At 38.6% G+C, this 20,825-nt stretch overlaps 1 protein-coding gene across 1 annotated transcript in view; it reads left to right on the forward strand.

Annotated features, from left to right (window-relative positions):
- The first annotated feature begins 18,435 nt into the window (after positions 1-18,435).
- The window catches only part of LOC108368928 (protein rhomboid-like), a 30,235-nt gene continuing 27,845 nt past the window's right edge, over positions 18,436-20,825 (forward strand). Inside the window, exon 1 of the mRNA XM_017623896.1 lies at positions 18,436-19,644. The gene's annotated coding sequence lies outside the window, so the exon portion shown is untranslated. The remainder of the gene's footprint in view (positions 19,645-20,825) is intronic.

A 20,825-nucleotide genomic window follows, 5' to 3' on the forward strand; every position in this document is an offset into this window, starting at 1 on the left:
GATCTATGTCAGTAGGGTGTACTTATAGATGGGTGATCGTATATCGATTTGGTGCATTTATTTAAGGAATTACTGTCTATATTTTGTATATAATTGAGCCTTCTGGTTCGAAAAAGGACAGCTGGTAGAATGCAGTGTCTTAAAAGGAAAGGCACAATGGACTTTTTTAAATGGGCTCACATATGCAAATGCTTTTTGTTTGCCTGCATCTACTTGCCAAGGACGCATGTTGTTTTCTATACTTCTCTTAACTGACTGAAATGAAAATGAAATGCACAATCTGCTTAACGCCAACAAAGCCAATAGCCAACAAATGTATTTGGCACTTTCTTCTACTTATGCGTAGTCTTCTATGGTGAAAGCACCCCAAACCATTTCTGTGTCTTAGTACTTTGAATGGTCCTCTCGCCTTCACTCTCTTGTACCTCCCAGCTACCTCTCTTTTCATTTATAATGCTGATAAGGATTAGTGCTTGGACATTTCCAGCATTTGTTTGCACATACATACTTACTGCGCATTTGAGCCATATATGTACATACATACAGACAAGATAGAAATCGAATTGTAATGCAATTTAAATGCAATGTTTATGTTCAATTATATTGACCTTTTTTCTCTTTTGCCATTTGTTGACCATTTGCTGGCTATTTGCTGGTGGTGCAAGGCATTCTTTTCACTTACTTTGTCAACAACTGCAAGGACTCAATGGGATGCATCTTCTGGCATGTAGCCGAGCGGGTCTATGTGGCGGCACTAACGTTTGTTTGCAGTGCAAAGCCATTTGCTCGGTTCCTACGGTCACATTGGTCAGTTCAATTTAGTTCAGTTGTTGATTGACATTTTTATTATGCATATTCAATTATAAATTTTATTTTATGCACAGCAGCCACACGCATCGATATGTACATAAGCACGCAGTCGTCGTTGTAGCCGCAAATTTTCCACTTTCATTCCAATTTTGTCACAGCAATAAAAATTAAAATTGAAGAGCATTGAATATTATTTTGTTGAGAGTATTTATGAGCGCTGGCAGTGACATGCCATCGTCCCACATTACCACAATGCGTGTTCGTCCATAATTAAAAAGCCAAAGAAAATTTTTGGTGGCTTTCTTCATTCAACAAACCCTTAATGTTCCTTCTCCTGTAAGATAAACTTTTTTACTTTCTTAAGGAATTTTTTGTCGCTCCTTAAATTTTTTATTTGCGGCAGCAGAAACAAAATATAAATTTTAATTTTCAGGAACTTTATTCACTCTTTTCATTTAAGTTTTTATCGACCACCGAGCACTTTCACTTCCTCTAACCATATTTTCTGGTATTTATATTTAATTCGATTTGAATAGTGAGTCAAGAGTAAATTTTCGTAATTTCCATAATTTTGCCAGCGCGAGAACTTTTGATAAATATTTTTGGTCATTTCACTGACCATGCCCTGTATGCAGCTCTCAAGAAAACGGTCAAGAAAAAATGTTCATCATTTCGTGTGTGTGTGTCCAAGGAATTTTGACATTTTTGATACTTCACAGCCTGTTGCCACACTCTTTCCTCAAGAAATAATGGAACGGGCAAATATTTCTGTTTTCTCTGAGTTTTCGTCAGTGTTGTCATCGAATATTCGCTTGATCCGAGTTAAGTTTAAAAATATTGTTCACTGCTCAAAATTGAATTCGCATAATTTTAAAGTAATGGTGCTGGATTTAAGTACTTGCAATGCGTGCATACTTTCTTCAATCGGAACCCATATCTCCTATTAGGTACTTGCAGGTATTCACATTCAAAATACCCCTATGGCATAATTATAAATTTTGATATGGCAACCGAAAGTGAGCTGTTGTTAAAGAAAATAAGAAAAGGAGAAAAGTCCTTTTTCTCTCGACGCGCGACTTGTCTATTGCTTAACTATATTCTAATACTTGAGAATTCCTGATATTGGACATTGGTACACGGACGGTTCAAGAATAGAAGACAAAGCAAGTGCCGGTGTATAAGGACCCGGCTGGTTAAACATCGTTATCGACTCCCTGTTATATATTGTGTAGTCGACCCCAACGATAACGGTGTTTAACCTGCAGTTAGTGTTAACCAGACATTGAAAAACTGGCCCTAAGGGCCGTTTGCACTATATCTGGTTAATTCTAACTCCCAGTTAAACATCGTTATCCACGTTATCGACACCCAGCATATAACATGTGATGGATAAAGCAGTCGATGTGCTTAACTCAAGGACGTAGCTCCAGTTAGCGTTAACTAGGTATGGGGAAAACAGCCCTAAGAGACAACACGAATTATTGTCATCAATACACCGTGTCGCGATATCTTTAAACTAACGACTTCGCCTTTTCTTTTTGGCAAATCACTGTCACAAACGTACAGGAAAAGCAAAAATTGTCTATAGATTTCAGCCAAACGTAAATCCTCGTTTCTCACGTTAAATCAGGTAATAGTGATGCATTTTTCTTACTGCTCTTTTATATGGCTAACTTACTACTTTACTTTATTTGGGAAAACATAAACAAATTCCGAATAAATTGTTGCACTTTAAGGTTGTGAACTTGAAAATATTGTTTTGTATTCTGCACGTACAAGAAAATATTTCCCACGCATAAATGTAAATATACGTCTATGTAAATACATTACTTAAATAGAAGTGGCTGAAACCCCTGCAGGAAAAGCTTTGCATTAACACAGTTTATGTATAAGTCCATATAATTGTCCTTTGACGGTAGACCTGCATCACAAGCAAATTTTTCCGACACGCAAATTTTTTAAAAGTAGTTTTCTAGAATTAAAGCAATTTTTTTATGAATTCCATTTTTAAAAAGTCTCAGTCTTTCAAATCCTTTCAAACTCATCCAACCAAAGTTGGACGTGTAACCGAGAAGAATACTCTGGGTTTACCGATTTAAAAGACAATAGCCTTTACATCCGACAAATGTACCTCCGAGTCTCGCTGCAATCGTAGATAATGAGGGAATCGAGGCGTATTTTCCGTAATAAAAAGAGAGAGGACGAAATATGTACGTCAGTGCGAAGAGCTTGAAATGCTAGGCGATAGGAAAAATGCCGGAAAATTTTATTCGAAAGTTAAGTACCATAAGGCTTCGGTAGCATCTTAAATTATAAAAACTTGTTTTTGACAGCGGTCGTCACTCGGCAGGCAAAGGCAACTCTATTTGTGTTATAACATCAGAACTCATACCACAAACTGGAGGAGGAGCTAGGCCAAATACTTTGCAAAAGTGCTGGCGCTAAATATTTATTTATTTTTAAATAACTTGGATGTGGGGGACATCGAACTCAAAGAGTCAGCGCTAAGTACCTAACTTGACTTCGCGACTTACGGAAGGTTTTAAGAGGACGAATTCCTATAAGAGCACCCACGGCCACATTATGACCGATGTATTAAACATACTTCAACAAGGAGGGAACACTTTTACAAAGCGGAATGGTAATAGAACAGAAACCAGTGATGAAAATGAACCTGAGCTCCACTTGAGGGAAATTGATGTCCCACCACCCTCTTTCGACGAGGTATGGCGAGGAGTGGATAAGGTGTTAAGTCCGATGAACGCATGCCTGTCGAGTTTAATTAAAGTCCTAATCTACAAGAAAACCCACACTGATAAACGCGCAACTACCGCGGGATCAGCTTCGTATCGCATAGGAGATCTGGGTGATGCGGATGCATCGAAACTGAATGGGAAGCTAGGTGGAGGTGTATTCTGCAAATAAATATACATCAACCTGAAATTTAGGCTACGGGATCACCCAAGGAGACAGTCCTCTAATCTAACGATAATAACAAATGTACATCTTGAAATCCAACGCGGAATCACCCTTGCCAACAACTGCTACGTAGGACTGAGTAGGCAATTGAGACCTAAAGTTCTCGCTGCACGTTGGAAAACCGCACTCCATAAACCACTCATCATGCCCGTGCCGAATCTTGGACGAAAGAGGACAGGCTACAACTGGGTGTACACGTGGATGGCGTGCATATTCCGACTGTCAACAATCCAAAAATACTTGCAGTCACTTTCCAAAGCCATCTCGGCGCATTAAACCGCTGCTGTCAGTAAAGTACAGAGCCGCAAAAAAGTGCTCACATCGCTAGCCGGTAGCACTTGGGATAAAGATTAAGAAACGTGGTTGGCAAATAGAAGGTAATCGGCCGGCCGGTTTTAAAATATGCAGCGCCCATCTGGTTGCCGGGGACTAGCAGGATGCAGTGGGTGAAGCTATAGACCTGTCAGAATACAGCACTCCGAACAGCCACGGCATGCCCTCTGATATCACCGGAACGCCATCAAATGTTCCCCTTTGGGGAGCACAACATTAGGCTATGCAAGCCGTAGGGTCCCACAGGCGTGAGTACCCGAACAGATACCTGCTTTCGGCAGAGCCCTCGCCAAGGCACATCAAAAGGCAAAAGGTCCAGACGTACTCAGCAACAGCAACAACCGAAGAGGCAGCCCTTGGAGTATTCGAGTATTGCAAACCATGAAACGATGAGCTGTATGAGTTTAGTGAATTAAAATACAGCAGCTGCGCTGGCTAGGGACTGCCGTTCGCATGGATACAGGACTTTCAGTCCTAAAAACATTGAACTCGGAGCCCGTAGGTGTTATAGCCGAACCATTTTTTGCAAAGTTTTAGCGTATTATATTTGTTATTATTTAATTTTAGTATTTTTTTTATAAAAATATATTTCATTCTTTAATAAAACCCGCGTAAATCCAAGTTTCCAACTTTGTGCAATACTAAAAAAAAAAAACAAATTTTTAATGCAGTGTCACTCGGTTGGTACATTTGTACAGATTTTTGCATTTCTATATTGAGTTATTGGTACAAAATAAAAAATGGGACAAATTTGTTTTCTAGTCAAAAGATTGGTACAATACAGTAATCTTCTATTGAAGAATTTCCAAAAATTATTTTTCGTGATTGGGATAAAGAAAAATATTTAAGTATCCACACAATTGGGATACGATTTGCACCAAATTTCGGCAAATACCCAATCGTGTGGCACTGCCTTTTAACTTGTAAACTAACCAAAATTAAATAGCAACAAAAATAATATTTTATAACAGGTAAAAATTTGGTGTGGCTATAATTTTTTTGAATACTCTAGCACAATGCCACTAATATTTGACTTACAAACGAAATACGGGCAGGAATTTCAAAATTTCAATCCTGTTTGTGTGAAATATTTTATTTTTATTAGTATTTTTCTTTTAATGAATATATGTTGAAATAAAAGTGAAAATAAAAAAATATTTTGTCAGAAGTCCCACGCCCTCCCCCCTTTCCACCAAAAATAAAACCTGGCAGAGGCCCTGCCTGCATACCTAAATTTTTTCTAAAAATTTTATATAAAAAGTTACAAAATTTTGGGTGTAATTGTTAAGGCAGTGTCACACGATTGGTACATTTGAACAGATTTGTATATTTTTACATCGGGCTATTGGTACAAAATAAAAAAATTGGGACGACATTTTTTTTTTTGGTCACACGATTGTACAATACGGGGAAATTCTATTGAACAATTTCAACAAATTGTTTTTCCTAATTGGGATAATATTTGTGCATTCACACGACTGGAATACAATTTGCACCAAAATTTTGGGCAAATGCCCAATCGTGTGACATTGCCTTTAAAGTTTGTAAAATTCTTGCACAAAGTTTGAAATGTGGATTTACATATGTGCTGCTGGTTATCTGATATTCTAGACTTCTTTAGGAAAATTATAAACATTAAATAAACAAAAAAGAAATAGCCAAACCTGGTCAACATGTCACTTAACTTAATCAGCTGACCAAAAGGCTATGTTGGTGTTTAACCGAGCTTCTTGTTTTACTTAAACTGAATGGGCTATGAAACTGCATACTCAGTGTATTTCTAAGAAATGTAATTAAAAGCTCAAAATTTTTACGCCAATTTGTCGAATTTTGCTAATTTTTATACAAAGTCTTAAATTTTGTCTTACATGGTTTTTGTTTGTCCACTTTCAAAAAGAAATAATAAACACTAAATTGTCGAAAGTGAAATAGCCAAAGTATGCTAAAATTTTCCTTCCCTATTTATATTTTCGCCACTGTATAGCCATCGTAGCAAAACAATGTACCACTAACTGGTTTCTGAATTAGTTCACTATCCACAGGTATTCTAATAAACAGTAAAACTAACACGTTTGTATGTGCCTTTAAGATGTATTCGTAGATTTTATATGTGTAAAAATCAACCACTATGTACGGACATACCTACATACATACATATGTATGTACTTATTTAGCAAATAGTAATCTTCTGCAGCTTCCGCAAATTTCCGAATGCGAAACCATCCGATTGCACATCATTCACATGCACGACGTGGAATTTGTCATTACGTGCAAATATTTTGTATTTGCACTTTTCAACACGACCGACCTCTGCAGGTTTCTCGAAAATCTCATTGACGCATGCAAAAATTTACTAGCGAAATGGCTTAAACGGTGTTGTTTGTTTCCATGTATGTATGTATGTCACTGTGTCAGCGTGCACTGTAAATACATTACCCATTTGTAAGCGATTTGTGTGCTGCCAAAACACTTGTCAACCGCCGCTGAACCACCGCTGTCGCCGCAGGTGTTCAGGGACAATAAGAGATCAGCAAAGGAGACGACGACGACGACACGGCAATGAGGGAATTCCCACCCAACTGACGGGCATATGTTGTACACATGTTGGCTGTGAAGCGCACAACGCGACAATATTTGGAAATTCCTTACTTGAGTTGTTTGACATACTACTACTGCCCGAAGGCAGTGTGCGAGCAGCGTAGAGTACATACGTACTACACTGCCTGTTATATCCTTGCAATTCAAGCCGGGATCCTTCAATACAGTGCTACAAAGTGTCGCGGATTTTACTCACGCGTTTTTTCTCACAACATGAATATGGACCTCAAATGCGTGTGCATGTGTGTGGTGGGACTACTAAAGTCCAATATTGCAATCTTTCATTTGAATTCCACTTGCGGAAAAGCAATTTTCTCGTTGTTCAATGCAATTTGTAAATGCAGTTGGAAAACAAGACTGCAGACAAATTCATGAAGAGATGTACATAGGTACATTAACACACATACATAGCGGCACTGTTTTATATGCAGCGGAACTTAGAACAAAAACAAAATCCTTTTCACATCCATTCGTGTAAAACACATAAAAGGTCTGATTATAGCAACTTAACTTAGAGGCTGTCACTTAAAAATTCTCTTAAATAGATGTTGCTTATATTTGCACAAGCGAAAGTTAACGTTACTTAATGCCACGTCGAAGTCTGTTTCGTGTTGATTTTCTAAGTTCTAAGTTAAGTTGCCATAATCAGACCTTAAACCTCTATTGGTTCTCAACAACTTGTGAACATTTAGATGCGAATATGTGCAAAGTGTACGTACGTACGTGGTTTTCGCGCATATGGGAAATTGCTTCGCATTCGAACAGATGTATGTTCTTGAGTGAAAAAAACGAGTCCTGTTGCAAACGCGTAGCAATGTTTCGAAATAAACCGTAGCACATAATCATAGAAAAAAAGTCACGGAAATTCGGAGAATCGCATAGAGTGTCTATGCTTGCAAAAGACAGCGTGATACCTTTATGAGTAAATCTCCACACTACAAATAAAGATACCAATAAAATCGTTGGTACCTTGAAACTAATTTTACCAACTAATTGTAATTTAGGTGTATGTGTGATGCCATTTCCAAATCCATTCTAACTTATGCTGCACCCGTGTGGTGTAACAAGGCAAATGTGAGCTACGACGTTTTGCCTGCGTGGGCAACACTGGCACGATGAGACTATCACCAACCGCGTCTCTCGAGGTGCTTCTTGACCTGCCTGCCCTACATATTGTAATCAAGAAAGAGGCTCTTCTGTGTTCACAGCAAGGCTCAACTCAGGGAATAATGTAGAGGACAAGAAGCTTCTACATCCTTCCACCCTCAGGGTTATAGAAAAGAAGATGGGCTGCGCATTAGCTTTGTGGATCTCTGTCTTACGAGATTTAACTACGCACACAACTTCAAGGTCCTTTTCCCTAGCATGAACAACTGGGACAACGAATGACCTAAACCCTGGAAGAACAGACACTTCTGGTATACTGACGGCCCCAAGACTGACCACAGCGTCGGAGCAGCAGTGTACGGCATACAACACAGACGGCTCCTTTCCAGAAGGATGGGGAAAGGTAACTCAGTCTTTCAGGCCGAGGTTCAACTATGTCTGAGGCAGTATGTAGAAAGTGGAGCAAGCAGAAATCTAAATACCCTTGGACAGCAGGGCGGCGCTCCTCGCTCTTAAAGCCTACAAGGTCACCTCAAACCTGGTGTAAGACTGCCTTTAGTACTTATCGCTTCCAAGAATCGGGTATACCCAGTATGGGTACTGGGACGCAGTGGAATCAAGGGCAATGAAGTGGGAGATATTCTCGCCAAAAAAGGGACTGCGCAGGGACCCTTTACTGGTCTACCGCATATATCAAGAAGGATAACCGGAGAACTCTTTTCCCTCAGTAGGCATGAAGTAAGAATATTTTAGGTTATCTGACTGGCTACTCCAGGATAATGAAACATTTGTTAAACATAGGCTCTGATCAGTGTAGGTTGTGGAACCAAGAACAGGAAACAGCAGAGCACATTATGTGCCCCACAACCTAACTGGCTTTCAAACAAAGACCACGCGAGGTTTCTTAGTAATACGTGTAGTCGAATAGAGGTTTGTAATAATAAATTGCTTCGGTCGCGTTAACTAGATGAGATATAACTTACCTAGCCTCAAGCGGTACGCAGACCGCCTTCGGTCTACACGTGGCCCGAAGGATTTTGCCACCTTGCATTCCAAGGTATTCGCCCTGCACTCGCTGAGCTGACTAAACGCCCATCTGTCCAGTAGAAGACCGCACGATGTGCGACGAACTCCCAGACCTGATATATCTGTATGTAATTCCTCAAGCGTTCCATGTCTTGCCAGCTCATCGGCCATGTAGTCTCCAGAGATTTTGCTGTGACTTGGAACCAAAAAAGCTTAACAGCGAAGTGATCCGATGCGGTCAATAAGGAAGTCAGACACTCTTTCACCATTCTCGAACGCACCGTCAAGGAGTCAATAGCCTTGATAGCTGCTTGGCTGCCGGAACAAAATTTACATCCTTAAAAAGTGTTACGATAGAGAGCAACCAACCTGCCTATTTCAATGTAAATGGCTACCTAATTATGCCCTTTAATATATATCGTGGTATTATGATCGCCGAAAGAATTACGACAACGAAGGCTTCAGGGATACATATATGGTGCCCTCTCACGAATGCTACCTAACATAAGTCAACCTCGAAGAAAACAGCTTACTCTATTGGCGCGAGTAGTTACATTAATACCTACTTTTGTATGCAGCCCCAATTTGGGCAAGATTGATGGAAGTAAATTCTTAGCGGCGTCTCTATGAGGCGCTCCACAGGCTTTGTGCATTGTTAGTCGCATGCGCATATAAAACCACGCCAGACGAGCAGCACTGATTATCGCCTAAAAATATAGCTGATGGCATGTTGACGTCGAAACATGCTTGGGATTTAGCAAACACCGCAATAACCGAGATATACCAGCAGCTAAGATGAGAAGGTGGAAAGCATAGAAAATTAGGTGAGCATGGCACAGCGGGAGAGTACAAAGTTACCGACTGGGGTAGCTGCTTCTCTTTCTTTTAACCCGGGGCATCAGTATTTTGACGGTAGGAGGTTTAGTTCGGGCTTAAGATCTACACTGATTGAATTTTACTTTCGTTTGAATGTCTACTAAACATAAAAGGACGAACATGATGAGAGATTTGAAGAGCTTGATTCTTATTCTGCTATTCAATGCCACACTGAATTTCCAAAATGCTCCAACGATTTTGTTTTTGTTCTCTTTAATCAGGTGTTTTCCTTCGTTCCTTTCGTTGGTTGATATCTTGTAAGTATATTTATTTTATTCCAATATATGGGCATAAATGATTTTCCATACAAAATCGTTTCGTCATCATTCTACAAACACGTGCATGCTCTGGAAGTGAGATAAGAGGACAAAAATATACCTATACGCAGGTATTTCGGCTGTTGAGTAACAGATGATGCAATATTTATAACAAAACGCTTTACTTTTATAAGGGCAAAGGTGAAGGAGAATACGTAGATGAAGAATATAATAAACATAAAAGTAAAAACAAAGATAAATATAAACGAAAATATGAGGAGGAGGATACCGATAAAAGTAAAGGTGAAGATAGATTAAATAAAGATAATTATAGAGAAAATGATATAGACAGGGACTCAATCGGGGGATTATTTCGGGATTTTAGAGATTTTCGGAACATATCGATATAATAATCGAAATTATACCGGCTCTGTTATCGATACTTTTTTATTGATTTTGTTATTGAAATTTTTATCGATATTGTTATTGATTTTGCTATCGATGTTTTCGGATTTTGTCGATATAATAAACGATATTTTTTATCGATATTTTAATGGATTTCGTTATCGATATTTTAACCGATTTTTTATCGATTTTGTAATAGATTTTTTATAGATTTTGTAATCGATGTTTTTATCTCTTTTTTTATCGATTTTGATATTGATTTTCTATCGATTTTACTATCAATATAATTATCGATATTTTTATCGATTTTGTTATCAATGTTTTTATCGATTTTGTTATCGATTTTGCTATCGATACTATTATCGCTTTCGTTATCAATATTTTTTTCTTAGTATGTGCTTTCGTTTTTGACTTGGATGTGCTCTTTACCATACCTCGTAATCTACGTTTAAATTTAGCGGCTGTGTTTCCGATACAGCCTGCAGACCAAGACGGAGGCGCTGGACTGTTCTTTTTTTGGGCGGTTTATCAGTAAGGTCTAATGGTTTTATTTCGAAAACTGAACAAAATCGATATGCCACTGTGTTAGTTCGGCCTTGGTATACTTTTATCCATATTCTTATCTCAAAGGTGTTCATAGATTTTGTCCATTGAACTGCTTAATCACAACCTCAATTAAAAGTTTACAATTTTTTAATTGTCATGTCATAAGCAAATATGCATTAGAAAATATGTACTTCGATAAAACACCCTGTGCATTATAAAGTGACTCTGCAATGTCAAAACTAAAAGCTGAAAGTACTCCCCAACCAAACTAAGGAATGCATTAATCAACACTCAACTGAACCCGACTATCGTTGCAATTAATTGGTTCAACGTTAAATGAGAAAGATTAGGGAGTGAGGTGAAAAAGTGAGAAAGGAGTAATGGGATGTCTGGCTTAAGGGTCATATTGGAATGCCATTTGTAAGACGATATCTTAAGCGCATATCAATTCTCACTATGTCAAGAGTTCGTGGATACAGACAGACAGACAGACAGCCAGCAGTCGCAACCAACCAACCAACCACCCACTCACTCACTGCCTACCAATAGCCATTGGGGGGACAAAAAATGCAATAATAAGTCTGGGATTTGAACAGTAAGACAGTCAAGGCAAGCCGGTAGTGCAATTTCGCGCGTTTCGAATTTCAAGTGCACAACATGTCATTGCATCTTAACCGTTAGTAAGGCTACAGATGTGTGTTGTTGTGTGTATGTTGTGCATGAGTTTTAATACCCAATAGTACAGTACCACCCCTGGGATACGCAGCGCAATTGAAGTGAGGTAAATATGTCTAAATGCCACTTGCGGACATGTCTGCCATTAGTCTCGCACAACTGTGGACAGTATGCGACTTTGGGGAGAGTACTTGGGAAGTTCCTGTGCAAAATAAAATGCTTTTGCATTGGAAGGGTTGACCGAACAGACTGAAGGCAGTCAATCGAGTGCGGGCATCGCTAGCTATTCGGATGAAAGTGAAAAATACTAAGAGAGAGAAAGACTAGTAATCAGGATTACAGCCCAACAGCGACTGCAACTGCTGCCATACTGCAGAGTAGTTTCCAGCGAGCAGTGCGTGTATGTAATCACAGCAGATGTCACCCACAACCGTGCTTGTAACACGCTTCGTTAGACTAAGTTCACGCCGAATCCGCACAAATGCAACTCACTCGCCAACTCCGCTTCCTGCACTCACACTTCGGCGAAGTTGGTATTTTCTACTGACCAAGAGACTGTAGATGGGGGTGGGTAACCCGGACGCGCCAGACACCCAGACATGGCGCAATAAAAGACATGGCAGCTGGCAACTCGACCCCCACCTAGCCAGCATTTGAATTATTAGACGCATAACAAACCGCAAATTAACTGGGGGTTATGCCAAGTTGGAGTAGTGGCATGCAACAGACAGCCGGCGGCGGCGGCATTGGTGCGGTAGCTCACAGAGTAAAACATAGAACTGGCATAATCGGCATTGTGAGCATGCAATCATTCATTCACGTCCGTCTACTTGGTTGGTAGTTTTTAAACATTTTTTCCAAATTGAATTTTTCTGCGACCCCAACTTTATAGTTTCAATCACTGAATAAATACTTTATAAGCTTGAAAAATTATGCTGGATAAAAAGCTGTTTTGTGCACCCCTACTCGCCAGTGAAGTTGAAAGTTCGAAAAATAAAAAAATTAACTGGAGATTATGACCAAAAGTTTAACTTCCTGTCTAACTTTCGTAATAAAACGCCCATTAGAAGCGCTTTTACATCAAGAGGAATAAGTAATGGCGCGGGAGTAGGGAGCGTGGGTGAGTGTAAGTGGTCACTATTGCCACATTAGTATCCGCAGCACTCAGCGCTCAAAACATGCAACACTCAACGCTTCTGCCTTCGCCTTATTAGTAGCAGCCAGCACAGTAGCATCCGGCGCCTAACATGCCACAAAGTTGCAACTAACTACTTGCCACAGTAATTAAAACTCCAATATGCCAAGTTGACTAAATGACACTTTGCTCGTTGGCTAGTTTACTCATTAAACCCAGGCCGCATTTCATTTTTTTTTATTTTTTTTGTTATTTGTTTGCCAGATTATGAACTTTTCAATATGAGCGCGTTTTGGAGAAATTGTTTTTCTCCGCTCTTTTTGCCATTCAACTTTTCACTTATCACGCCACACACGAAAGCACACAATAAGCATCCGCAGTTGTCCAATAAGTCATTAAGTTATGGGTGATGGCGCTAAGTGCAACTGTACATACTTACATATCACGCTATAGTTTCCATTACACATGTCAACATGGCCGACGCTTCGGCCATTCTGCACCAACCAATCAAGCAAATATCCACAGCGCAAACAGATCCTTTCGCTTGAGTGCAGGAAATTGCAATACTTCTTTCCTTGGGCTAGTTACAGTGAAGTACCCTGCCGGCCTGCTTGCCGTGTAGCGTCCTGCGGCAGTGATGTTTGTCACTTATTAAATTCAGTTCGCGGCGGAGTGCAACTGGGTCAAAAACTAAGCTATGCCAGCGGCCAATAAGTGAGACGAGTTGTTAGTTTATGTTTGTGTTATTTTTCGTAGTTGGAAAGATTGGACATACACAATTTTACAGTGAGGTTGAATGTGTAGCTTATGGAATCTTTTAAGATGCACGGGTTCGCGAGTCCATACTACCCTCAGTCCGCTATTGGTTATGGGGAGAGTGGTATTTTGGGATATAAGGAAGCAGATTGAATCGCGAGAAATAGACATGGGGTCTGGGGATTAAGGGAAGCTAATTTTCAGGTTAACTAATCTGCGCACTTGCCCCGTACCGCACTTACTTCTATGACCGAAGAGATAAGCTTGGCTAAGGATCTCAAAATCCAAAGCTCGGCTTTGCACCGGAATGCTTACGAGTTATTTGATGAATGAGTTCTTTTTATTTATCTCTTCTGTTGTTCTGAGATAATTTTCCAGTTCTTTGTTAACCCTTTTTCGGGTATTTTGGAACCGTTTTTCGTTTTTTTTTTTTGGCATCGAGTTTCGGTTCGTCCGAACCTTTTTTCAGTTCTTTTGGATCCTGGTTTCGGTTCTTATTGAAACGTTTTTCGGTTCTTTTGAAATCGAGTTTCGGTTCCGTTAGTGCCGTTTTTCAGTTCTACGGTTCCGATTCCGCAGTTCTGTACATCACCACTCCAAATGGCAAATGGATTTTATGAGAAGGCAGAAATACAACACTCGGAGGTTTGCCATTGCCTGCCGAACTAATTAGGAACGCGCAAATCCGTCGATTACAAGGCTCCTGTCAAAGAATCGGCTGAACCTCGTATTTGCGCATTTTCATCCATATAACACATAATCATTTTTTTTAATATTAAAAAAATCCTCAACACCCTCCACAATAAAAAAATCTAAAAAACAAAGGTAATTTTTCAAGACTGGAGACCTGGTATTTCTTAGACTACAATTGAATGGGCTACAGAACTGCATACCCGATAGATATTCTGATTAAAAATTTGGAAATTTTGATGACAATTTTTTGAAGTTTGATTAATATTTTTGCAAGCTTTGAAACTTATTGTTGTGGTTTTTGTTACAGATTGAACTATATTTTAAATGAAAAAATAAACATAATTTGCAAACAAGATCATTTTGAATTTTGTTTCTATTTAGTTGAACGCAGGTGTATGTACATGTATGTGTATGTATGCATCAAAAATTGCGACAAACTCAAATAATAAGGCTGATTCGTGTCTATAGCCAATGGACCAGATCCTAACGCATGAAAGTGCTGTTACAGCATTGCAAAATTGGAAAGCAAAATGTGTGCAATAGTTTGGAGTGTTTCCTTTTTCAACAACTTTTTCCCATATTTATTATTGTTGAGTTTGACTTGGGTCGAAAGTATCCTAGTGGCTAGCAGCACACTTTGGTATTGGAGCTTTTGGCATTTTTTCATTAATGTAAAGTCAAACACAAAGTCAAAAGCAAAGGCTGAGGATATTCTCATAAACTTTGTACATACGAGCAAATATGTATGTGTGTGTGCATATAAATACATGGATACTTACTTTTGCCATTAGCAAAAAACACAAAACATTACGAAATAGTTAGTTGCTAAATTATCATAATTAAGACATTTATGATCAAAGGATAGCTTTAAATGAATAATTAAAAGATACTCGTAAAGTGATGAAATTTTCTCACTAAAATTGTGTTTTTTTTTTCATTTCCACTTCATCATTTCGTAAAAATATAATTATCCCGTGGACATTTTTAATCCTAGAAGTATGTATTTATACTCATAATTGTTTGCTTAAAACATCATCACCCTAAATCGAGAAAGATTTGATGAATATCATGCGAGTGTCGACTAGCAGTAGATAAACGACTATTAGTCGACTATCGATTATCCATTATATTTTCAACGCCGTTTTCTCATTCAATAAGTGAACCTGAGAATAGCTTATTGAACGAGAAATCGACATTCACAATACCATGTAATCGAATAATAGTCAATTTTTTAGGACAGCTCAACCCCCGCACCACCTGCTGGAAGAACAAACACATTCTGCGCTTTTCCTTTCAATCACCTTTCGAACAAAGGCAACCACATGCTATATATGTATATTTATGATTGAGTAGCCAAATGAACTCAAATAGGTGCAACCTCATACATATCATTCTACCTTTGGCCCAAGTATTTATTTCTCCTCTACTGTATGCAGGCAGCCAATTCAACCTCGCCTAATCTAATCTAAGTAATACTTTCATATTTGTTTGCAGAAAAGTATTTCTGGTGGCTAAGCCTTTCATAACCATCCAACCGTTCTCTTCCCATTCAGCTTAGCAGTAGATTTCAAGCTGATGTCCGTATGAAGAAGATAGCACCGCGCATGACGAGCGAAATACCTAATCGCGCAAATCTTTATGAGGAAACCCACAATGAAATACATAGGAGCCAGACAAGCATCTTACTTTCAGCGCCCACTTCAGCTATAGGAGAGAAAAAGCAACTTCAATGAAAACGGGACTATTGCGAATAGTGCTGGCCTAATCTGGTAAATGCAGCACAGTGCCCAGCATACTTCCGTGGAGTAAACTCTACATATCGTTAGTGTGCGCTTCGAGCTTTCAGCGCCTTCAGAGCAGTGTCGGACGAAGCAGCTTTCGTAATCGCCAGTATGATACCCGTAGATATACTGGCGAGACAATCCATGGTCCTTGCATCCTCGCCGCATGCTCTAGCTCAATTAGACCCAAGTCGAGCCCAAGAAAGCAGCATTACGGAGTGGTAAAACAACTGGGATAGTACGACTAAGGGGAGTTGGACCTATCGATGCATACCAAACCTGACATCCTAGCTTAATAGAACGCGTGGTGAAGTAGATTTTTGCCCGAGTCAGTTCTTGAGCATATATGGCTGTTATAAGGTATACCTGTTTAAATTCAAACATGAGCACGATCCATACTGCGACTACTGCGGAAGGGGCGTGAAAGAAGACGCCGCCATGTATTCTTTGAGTGCCCTCAATTCAGCCAGCAGACTAACCAATTGAGACTAACTGTTAGAGTGGTGTTAACGCCACAGTCACTAGTCGATTATATGATGAAAGGAGCCAGTGAATGGGCATCAATCAGCGACATACTAGCTTCAGTTCTGAAATAACTGAGGAGCTTATACAGACAGCGGCGTATTAAACCAACTGAAAGCATAGCCGCGAATTGGAACCAAACCACAAAGTTCACCAACCAAAACGTAGACGCGGAGTGGAACTTAGGCCGCTCCGGCAGCCAAGACAGTGCGGCTTTGAAATTCATGCACCCGAAGAGGAGGTGCGGTGCGGCTTAGAAACCTGTGCTCCCAGCCCGCATCTTAAACCTAAAATTCCTAGGCCGTTCCAGCCGTCTAGGTTGTGCGGTCTCGAAATTCAAGCACTCGAAGTATAGGCGCGGACTGGAGCCTTGTGCTCAAACCAACTCCCGACGACGAAAGACTTGACGATGGCACCGGGGGAATCGGGACTTGGACGGTAGGAGATTTAGTTTGGGTTAAAAAAAGTGTATTTTCCTAACGAGGTTACTGCAAATTTTGTCCGCAGCACCAGCATGTGACTATTTGATCCACGTGCGTCACCAGAGGCGAGTCGGTTTATAAAGCCGTTTGTGCTGTGAGCAATAATTCGTACTTGGCGCCTTCAATATATAGAAATGTCATCACCTTTGTGCGTTCTATCTTAAGTGAGTAAGTTTACATGGTGCGGTGTTCTATTAATCTCAGAATGCAAATACCACATACTTAAAATACGTAAATCTCTAGTCATTTAGATGCTATAAAATCGCCTACTTAAAACTTATGCGTCGTAGCACGAAGACAGCGCACATTGCAATGATTTTTTACTCAACTGGGGCTGCCCCACAATACCAGTTTGGGACGACTCTTCATACAAATTTAAACCAAACTCTTATACGGCGGTTTTTCTATAGTATAAATCGAACAACGTTGAACTCAAATTGCAACATGTTTGAAAGCATTTAACAAAAGCAAAGAAAATATACTTAAGTTTGTCTACATATATATATTTATAGGTGGAAACAGAGAACATATTCTCAGTGGAAATATATGCACATTTAAACATACCTAGTATATAGGAAGAAGTGTATCGGTATTATATCAAAATATCGACATAAATTTGAACTCAAAAAATAATGGAGTCAATTAAGTTGCAATTTATTAAAATTCAAATGAAATAATTAGAAAATAAACTATGCAAAAAATAAGTCATCAGTATTTAAATCAATTTTATTTCCACTTGCACTCTTATGTTTATTAATCTTTTCTATCTACGGGACCTAATCAATCAATCAATCAATCAATCAATGTGTGTGTTAGTGCGCGCTTGTATGCATGGCTGTATGAAGCTGCTTGTGTGCGTAGACTTCCTTCCGTTCCAACGGTAAATATGCGCTTGCAACTACAACTTATTTGAAGACTACACGCGCACACACACACACACACACACACACACACAGAACAGGCCAAGAGGAAGGCAGCTGGTGTCGGTAGGTAACAGCTGCCGTTTGGAGTGTGCCTTTTAAAGTATCCCAAAACATGTAAACGGATATGGTACAAACACTTGAGCATGCAAGCGAAGCAGCAAAAAAACACACACACACACACACACACGCACACATATGTATTTACGTAGGTATTAGTTCATAAAGTGCATTGAATGCAATGCAAAGGTATGAAGCGACGACGTTCACAGATGGGTCGGAAGCAAGCAAGGTGCAATAGCCAGCGACATATCGGAATCCAAAGCAAAAGCAGAATCGAAAAAAAACCATCTACGTCCAACATGTATGGAACGCTCAGCTGTTTTACCTTTGGCAAAGTAGCTATAAGATACAAAAGAAATTCTGTATGAATCGCGCTCGAACGCGCCGAATTGGACGTCCGATCAGCCAGCCAGCTAACCAACCGAACAGAGGCAGAAACAGAGAACCACCAACCAAGCAACCAAGCAACCATCCAATACTAGACAGTTGGATTTCGATTTGGTATTTGAGGGCCGGCAACATGAAATTCACAAACAGTTGCGTGCGGAACGCGAACGAGTTTACGTAGTGGATTTATGTATTATTTATAAACGGATTGGTTGATTGGTGGTGTGTAGCCAAATGAAATTACTCAAAATTTTGTGTGAGCGTACGAAATTTCATCAAAAACAACAACAAAAATGTGCATTAGCGCGAAATAACGTAAAATAAATTTAACTAAAAATTGTTGAACAATTAATTCACTCAAACGCACAACAACAACAACATTTACTCAACGATTTCCCTTTCACTACGCCTACGAAAATTCTGAAGAAAAAAAAAAACAAAAAAACAAAATTCTGAAAGAAAATATAAATATCCCGTTCAAAGAAGAATATCAAATCAGAATTAAAAATAACAAAGCTAATAATGACAAAGCCACGTGAATAAATACGCTAGCTAGCGTTTGTATGTATTGAAAAATTTATTTAAAAGTGCAAATAAACTAACTGAAATATTAGCAAAAAAAGCTTAAAAAAGCTGAAACGAATTCTGCCAGCAAATGAAAGCGAACAAATTCACAAAAGAGCAACAACAATAGTAACAAAATTATTGCACAAAAAAAAAGTGAGAAATTAAATTTTGTGAATACTTTAATTGCCGTCTTTTTCATGAATTTTGAATTATGCGCCAGCAAGTTGTGGTGGGCAGCGGCAACGGGGTGCATTCAACAGCAGCAACGGAAGCTCTGAGGCACGCAATCTAAAATAATTGCTTGGCAACAAAAACATAAACAAAAACCCAGAAGAAACACTATTCAGCAAAGGACTTGAGAATGCATTGTGTGGCAACGGCAGCGTCAGCGTAAAAGTGCAACGAAAAAAAATTAAAAAAATAAAATAAAATAAGGCAAGCAGTAAGCTATTGTGTTGCCAGAACTAAAAAAGAAGTGTCGAAAAAGTGTTGTAAAGAAACTTCTGAGTGAGAAATAATAAAAAGGCTGCTTCCGATAAAAAGAAAAAACAAAACACAAATAAGTGTAAGGAAGCGCTCTAAAATTAACAGTGCTGGCGAAAAATAAACCAATTTGAGAAAAATATATCCAAATAAATTCGAGCGAATGAAAATTGGCAAAAAAACTGCAAAAGCACACTTTGGATTACAGCAAGCAGAAGGCAGATAACTTCTTTAAATAATTAGGTGAGTTTGAATTTAATGCAAAACAATATTGAGCTGATATAATGCAGAAAAATTTTAACAGGCGATTATAATCTGCGACATAGAAACTTAAAGATTTTTTCTTTTCAAAATTAAATAAAAATTTAAGTTAGAAACTAAATTCATCATAAAGTATTTCAAAAACTATTAATTACGCAAATTTCTAATGTCAAAATTTTTTTGGGTTTAATAAAAAAAAAAACGATTTTGCTATTTTTTGGGCTAATCATAGTCAAAAATATTATTGTAAGCTATTGTCATTTCCACAATAAATATTTCATTAATAACGGCTTCCAGCTCAATAAAAAAAAAAATTTAATACATACTAAAATAAAATAATCGTAAAAAAGATATTTTAAAATTTCTTCTTTTTCCTATCCTCTAATAAAGGATGAGTGAGCAACTTTCAAATCAAAAATATAAAATTCCCTTCCTGGATTTTTTTTTTCAATTATTTTGAAACCATCAACAATAATTGAAAACAGATAAAGCCCATTAGCTAGGCTTTTTACTGAGATTCGACTGACTTTAAAACAGAAATTGTACTAAATAGATTCCCAGTGGGAATTAGGAGCACGTAATAATACCTTATTAGCAACTTACTCTTCACCTGGCAGTCATTACCATTTCCCTGCCGAACGTCCCTTACTTTTACAAAGGCATGGCCGCCTTATGTAAGTAGGAATTTAGAATGTACATTTGCTATCAAACATACTTCTGAGTCGCTTTACAAAGTAAGTTACGTGTAATACAGAGCAGTCGCTCGGAGTAGTTCGGTGCTTGGAAATAACTTCGGCTGCACGTTATTTTGCAACTGACAACGTAATGTGTCGCCGGAGGTGTTCATTTTGTGCTTAACTAGTAGATTACGCTGGTCATGATGACAATTTTGGTACTAAAAACTGAAAGAAAACATGGCTTACCTCGTAAGGTGCTTACCTATTTTCCCAGTGGGTTATTATAAATTTTCGAATTTTCATTCAGAAATTTATACAAAATTTAGAAAATCGTATTTTTAAAAGCATTAAAAACGCATATGCTTCCAAGAAAGCGAAAAAGCATTTGTAATGACTTAAGTTAGGATTTGAAAATTTTCTATTTTGAGATTTATAAAACAAATAAATCAAAAATTTAAAATTTTACCTCCCGAAAACATACAATTT

Source organism: Rhagoletis zephyria, unplaced genomic scaffold, assembly GCF_001687245.7.
Source record: "Rhagoletis zephyria isolate East Lansing unplaced genomic scaffold, Rhagoletis_zephyria_1.1 Rzeph_scaffold_03394, whole genome shotgun sequence".
Taxonomy (NCBI): domain Eukaryota; kingdom Metazoa; phylum Arthropoda; class Insecta; order Diptera; family Tephritidae; genus Rhagoletis; species Rhagoletis zephyria.